We start from the raw sequence: 7,428 nt of genomic DNA on the forward strand, positions 1-7,428 counted from the left end.
CTGGGTTAGCTCAATAAAGACCTATAATTAGCTTACGTATGTCAAAAATGGCATAATATGCTTAGTTAACTAAAAAATGGCATAATTAGCTAGGTTAGCTCCAAAATGACCAAGTTTACCTAGGTTAGCTCCAATATGATCCATTTTACCTAGGTTAGCTCCAAAATGACCTATTTACCTAGCTTAGCTCTAAAATGACCTACACACTTAGCATTTTTACCTAGCTTAGCTAAAAATGGCATTTTTTTCATACCTTAGTTATAAGAAGAAGAAGATAAAGAAGACGATAGGAGAAAAAGAAAGAGAAGATAAATTCTAATTCTTATTTTTTCTTCTTCTTTTTGTTCTAGCTAGTCTTCTTCACTAGTTAGAAGAAGAATAAGATAAATAAGAGGAGAGGAGAAAAAGAAAGAGAAGATAAATTCTTCTTCTTCTTTTTCTTCTAGCTAGTCTTCTTCCTTAGTTAGAAGAAGAAGATGAAGAAGAGGAGAGGAGAAAAAGAAAGAGAAGATAAATTCTTCTTCTTTTTCTTCTTATTTTTCTTCTTTTTCTTCTAGCTAGTCTTCTTCTTCTTCTAACTTTCATCTTTCCTAATTTGCAGATTTGCTTTAGATGAGGAAGCTTGCATTGATGGAGTGTACTCTTCTCCTTATGCTTCCCTTTGGATATGTTGATATGTTGGATATGAGAAACTTGTTTTGGATATGTATGTATGGATATGTTGTTGGAAACTTGTATGTTGGATATGTTCAGTGGAAACTTATTGTTAATATGCTTGTTGAAATTATTTTAAAATGTGTGTGTATATATATATATATAGTAAAATTGAATGAAGTTAAGAAAAAACAGGAAAAAAAACAGGGGCTATACAGGTACTTTGCCGTCTGCTGGCAGACGACAAAGAGCTTTGCCATCAGCCAGCGGACGGCAAAGCTACCAAGTGGCAGCTACCTGTGCAACCTGGGGGCACTGGGCTGGCCTATATGGTTGCTTTGTCGTCTGCTGGCAGACGGCAAAGACCTTTTCCTCTTTGCCGTCTGCCAGCAGACGGCATAGCATGCCACATGGCGGCAATCTGGGCTGGCCTATATGGGCACTTTGCCATCCGCTGGCTGACGGCGAAGATGCAAAGGACTTTGCCATCTACCAGCAGACGGCAAAGCATGCCGTTAACCCCCTAACGGACCTAACCTACCATGTGTGCCATCCAGGCTCTTTGCCATCTGCTAGCGGACAGCAAAGACCATTTCATCTTTGTCGTCCGCCGGCAGACGGCAAAGAGCTCTTCGCCGTAGCCTATTCAGCCGGACCTGTTGCCGTCCACTGGCAGACGGCAAAGGCCTTTGCCGTCCGCCATACATGCCTTTGCCGTCAGCCATGGCAGACAGCAAAGTGCCTAATTCCTATAGTGGTTGTTCTATCATACCCGAAGGAATTTCATATTCAATATTTTCAGTAGGTGCAGTAGGTTGAGGGGTAGCTAATTGTGGTTCCGGTCGAGGTGAAGATACCCCGAACAAACCCCTCAAAGAATTGTTTTCCATAGTAACAAGTGACAATAAATTTCAGCATGCTATATAAATGTTTCCTTACCAAATTCCACTTACCAAAGGCGCTTCACTCCCCGGCAACGGTGCCAGAAAAGAGTCTTGATGACCCACAAGTATAGGGTATCTATCGTACTCCTTTCGAAAAGTAAGAGTGTCGAACCCAACGAGGAGTGGAAGGAAATGACAAGCAGTTTACAGTAAGGTATTCTCTGCAAGCACTGAAATTATCAATAACAGATAGTTGTGTGATAAGATAATTCACAACGGGCAAAAAGTAACAAAAGTAAACAAGGTGCAGCAAGGTGACCCAATCCTTTTTATAGCAAAGGACAAGCCTGGAAGAACTCCCCGGCAACGGCGCCAGAAAATAGCCTTGATGACCCACAAGTATAGGGGATCAATTGTAGCTCTTTTCGATAAGTACGACTGTCGAACCCAACGAGGAGCAGAAGGAAATGACAAGTAGTTTTCAGTAAGGTAATGTCTGCAAGTGCTGAAATTATAAGTAACTGAGTAGTTTGATAGCAAGATAATTTGTAACGGGCAAGTAACGATAGTAGTAACAAAAGTGCAGCAAGATAGCCCAATCCTTTTGAGGCAAAGGACGGGCCAAAACGGTCTCTTATGATAAGCAAAGCGTTCTTGAGGGTACATGGGATTTTCATCTAGTCACTTTCATCATGTTGGTTTAATTCGTGTTCGGTACTTTGATAATTTGATATGTGGGTGGACCGGTGCTTAGGTGATGTTCTTACTTGAACAAACCTCCTACTTATGATTGACCCTCCCGCAAGCATCCGCAACTACGAGAAAAGTATTAAGAATAAATTCTAACCATAGCATTAAACTTTTGGATCCAATCGGTCCCTTACGGAATAGCGCATAAACTGGGGTTTAAGCTTCAGTCACTCTCGCAACCCATAATCTAATTGCTACTCCACAATGCATTCCCTTAGGCCCAAATATGGTGAAGTGTCATGTAGGCGACGTTCACATGACACCACTAAGGGAATCACAACGTACATATTGTCAGAATATCGAACACATATCAAGTTCACATGATTACTTGCAACATGATTTCTCCCGTGACCTCAAGAACAAAAGTAACTACTCACAAATGATAATCATGCTCAAGACCAGAGGGGTATTAAATAGCATATTGGATATGAACATATAATCTTCACCAAATAAACCATATAGTAATCAACTACAAGATGTAATCAAAACTACTAGTCACCCACAAGCACTAATCTATAGTTCCGGTAACAAGATTGAACACAAGAGATGAACTAGGGTTTGAGATGAGATGGTGTTGTTGAAGATGTTGATGGAGATTTCCCTCCCCAAGATGGGAGAGTTGTTGGTGATGATGTTGACGATGATTTCCCCCTCCGGGAGGGAAGTTCCCCCGGCGGAATCGCTCCGCCGGAGGGCAAAAGTGCACATGCCCAAGTTCCAAAAGTTTGATGATGTGGTGAAGGCACTAGGCAAAGATGCCAAAGTTCCAAAAGTTTGATGAAGTCAAATGATGGTGGTAGAATTTTTTTTGGTATGGGGGATGTCAAGAGCCTCAAAACAAGCTAAAGAACGTCAAAATCCGAGTCTGGATGAATTAGTTATGGCCGAAACAAAAATCAGCCGAAGTCAATATCTACAGCTGTCGAACGTCCGGTAAGTGTCAGATGTCCGGTGGACAGACGTCCGGAAGGTCCGGAAATCCGTTAATTTCCATTTTGTTGGGTGGCACTGGTCGTTCGGTGCTTTGGGAGGGTCCGGACGTCCGGTAAACGTCGTCGTCCGGTGGGTCGGGGTCAACTCGAGATCCGAGATTCGGGACGCGATTTTGGGCGAAAATTGGAGATTTTTGGGTCAAATTTGATGAAATTTCGTGGATGGAAGTTGGGGGAACTTGTGGAGAAGCTAGATCTACTCGAAACACAACAAATCCATGGATCAAAATCAACAAAACATCATCAAACCAACAAATCACAAAAAATTGGGGCTATTTTTATGGGGATTTTCTAAATTGGGGAAGAACACACCAAAATTAGGCTAGAAAACAAGGGGTAGGGACTAGGGACTCCAAATTCGTGATCAACGTGGCTCATGATACCACGATGATGTAGGGTGGAACCCTAGGGGCCGATCTTTCATGATTTGGAGGGGATCCCACGAAGAACACGAAGAACACGAGGGGAAACACGAGGGAAATCACGAGAGGAACACTCAAGAACAAGTCCAATCACACATCCACTAGACAATCAAACACACAAGATCCACAAGGGTACATGAACAACAAAGGGAAAGATACAAGGTGAAGTTCATCCCAAATCCAAAGGAGATGGGGGCTTGAATCCTAGAAGGATCTTCTCCATGAAGAGGTCTTGAATCCCTCGGGATCTTCTCCTAGATGGAGGTCTTGGCCTCCAAAGGAGTGGTCTCTCTCTCTCTCAAGAGGAGGAGGTAGGAGCAAAGCTCACATACAAATGAGCTATCATATTTGCTAACCCTAGAAAGGAGAAGGGGGAATTCTATTTATAGTCTAAGCCACGAAGGGGTAAGTGGGGGAGGGATACAAGGACAAAGGCCCGGCTGTGCACTGGCAGGCGTCGGACGTCCAAGGGACGTTGATGTCTACTACACAACTTGTTCTTGTAGACTCATGTTGGGCCTCCAAGCGTAGATTTTGTAGGACAGTAGCAATTTTCCCTCAAGTGGATGACTTAAGGTTTATCAATCTGTGGGAGGCGTAGGATGAAGATGGTCTCTCTCAAAAAACCCTGCAACCAACTAACAAAAAGTCTCTTGTGTCAACACACCAAACACAATGGTAAATTGTATAGGTGCACTAGTTCGGCGAGGAGATGGTGATACAAGTGTAATATGGATATTAGATATTATTTTTGTAATAGGAACAATAGAAAACAGAAAGGTGGCAATTGACAAAACGGATCACAAACAGTATTGCAATGCTTGAAAATGAGGCCTAGGGTTCGTACTTTCGCTAGTGCAATCACTCAACAATGCTAATATAATTGGATCATATAACCATCCCTCAACGTGCGATGAAAAATGACTCCAAAGTTCCTAACTAGCGGAGAACATAAGAAGAAATTGTTTGTAGGGTACGAAACCACCTCAAAGCTATTCTTTCCTATCAATCTATCCTAGAGTTCATACTAAAATAACACCAAGTTGTTCTTTCCGATCGATCTAACCAAGAGTTCGTACTAAAATAACACCATATGATACACATCAACCGACTCTAATGTCACCTAGATACTCCAATGTCCCCACGAGTATCCGTGAGTTGATTATACGATATGCATCAAACAATTTCAGATCACTAATACTCAATCCAACTCAAAGAACTTCAAAGAGTGCCCCAAGATTTCTACCGGAGAAACAAAGACAAGAATGTGCATCAACCCCTATGCATAGATTACCCCAATGTCACCTTGGGAATCCGCGAGTTGAGTGCCAAAACATATATCAAGTGAATCAATATGATACCCCATTGTCACCACGGGTATTCATAGCAAGACATACATAAAGTGTTCTCAAATCCATAAAAGTATTCAATCCGATAAGAACGAAATCTCAAAGGGAAAACTCAATTCACAATAAGATAGAGAGGGGAAAACACCATATGACCCAACTATATTAACAAAGCCCGCGATACATCAAGATCGTGACATCTCAAGAACACGAGAGAGAGAGAGAGAGAGAGATAGAGAGAGAGAGATTAAAGACATAGCTACTGGTACAAACCCTCAGCCCCGAGGGTGGACTACTCCCTCATCATCATGGAGGCCGCCGGGATGATGAAGATGGCCACCGGTGATGATTTCCCCTTCCGGCAGGGTGCCGGAACGGGGTCTAGATTGGGTTTTTGTGGCTACAGAGGCTTGCAGCAGCGGAACTTCTGGTCTATCGACTCCCCTAGGGTTTTTGGAATATTTGGGAATTTATAGGGCGAAGAGGCGATGTGGGAGGCCACCAAGGTGGGCATAACCCACCAGGGCGCTCCTGGGCCCCCAGGCGCGCCCAGGTGGGTTGTGCCCCCCTTGGGGCACCCCTCTGTTACTTCTTTGGCCCAAGTTGTGTCTTCTAGTCCATAAAAGTTCCCCAAAAAGTTTCGCTGCATTTGGACTCCGTTTGGTATTTTCTGCGATGTAAAAAACAAGCAAAAAACAGCAACTGGCACTGGGCACTATGTCAATAGGTTAGTCCCAAAAATTGATATAAAGTTTCTATAAAATGGTTGTAAAACATCCAATAATGATAATATAACAGCATGAATACTTCATAAATTATAGAGACGTTAGAGACGTATCAGCATCCCCAAGCTTAATTCCTACTCGTCCTCGAGTAGGTAAATGATAAAAGAAATAATTTATGAAGTGTGAATGCTAGCAAAGTGCATAAGTTTGATCAATGACAATTTCAATCATTTTCCTAGCATCATAACAGCAATTATTTCTCATAAAACTTCTCATGTTAAAGTAGCAACCAATTCACATGTTAAGGTTCAAACAATGAATTATCTTGAAACTTAACAACCTATGTTCTCAGTCACCAAGCAATTGTAGTTCAATGTATCCGACAAAGTCTAAGTAAGAGCTCCACATACTCAATAATCATATAGTCTTCTATGATTGCTAGTACTCAAAGCATATTCTTAGAACAAATGGCATCCATCAAACATGGAGAAAGATATGGGCTTAATGTTTCGCCTCCCAACTCATTTATCATAGAGATAATTGTCAACAATAATAAATCATGGTCAAATATATTTGACTGGTCATATGTGCCTAGATCTTTCCCCACCACATGATGCTTGCCAACTAGAGAATAATTGAGGTCGAAATGAGAATGCATACTATTGACTCATGCATAAAAGTAAATACTGAAAAGTAAAAGATAGGCCCTTTGCAGAGGGAAGCAGAGGTTGTCATGCGCTTTTTATTTGGATGCCCGAGCTCTTAATTCAAAGGAACGTCATGTTATATTGCTCCTTATGATAGCAACCTTTATAATGCAGTCCGTCGCTTTTATTACTTTGCCGTCACAAGTTCGTACAATGCTCAATTTTCCCTTACAATAAAATATCAAACATATTTAGGAGCAATTTTTATTGCTTTATGCACCGATGATGAGTTACTTGAGGATCTTATTCAATCCATAGGTAGGTATGGTGGACACTCATGGCAAGAAAATGGGTTTAAGGCGTTTTGGATGCACAAGTAGTATCTCTACTTAGTACGATTTTTTGGCTAGCAAAAGATCCTAGGCAAACACCACATGTTGGAGGATCCATAACAATATAACTTATATGCAAATATACACAACCATAACTCATTACGTTGTCTTCCTTGTCCAACTTCAACTAATTTGCTCAAGTTTGAAAATAATTAATGGGTATTCACAATCATAGAAGATGTCCAAGATAATATATTTGTATATGAAAGTTCTCTTCCTTATAATAATCATTCATGAATTGCTTGTATGACCAATATTGTGATTGTCAAGCTTCAAAAGATTTCACTTTCTAAACCCAATGTGAAGCTACTACTAGGAATGATATGAACATATAATTTCAACTTTATCATAGTCAATTCATTCAACAATTTACTCATAGGATATAAGTGAAGCACAAGGGTAAATGACAAACTACTCCAAAAAGATATAAGTGAAGATCAAGCGAGTAGTTAAGTAAAAGGCTAGCTAATTGAGGACTCTCTCTCATTTAAAAACTTTCAGATCTAATTATTTTATTAAAACAGCAAGCAAAACAAAATAAAATGACATTCTAATAATAGCACACATCATGTGAAGAAGCAAAAACTTAGGCTCAATCGATAGCAACCGATAATTG

The sequence above is a fragment of the Triticum aestivum genome, chromosome 5D (genome assembly GCF_018294505.1).
Source record: "Triticum aestivum cultivar Chinese Spring chromosome 5D, IWGSC CS RefSeq v2.1, whole genome shotgun sequence".
In the NCBI taxonomy this organism is placed as follows: Eukaryota; Viridiplantae; Streptophyta; class Magnoliopsida; order Poales; family Poaceae; genus Triticum; species Triticum aestivum.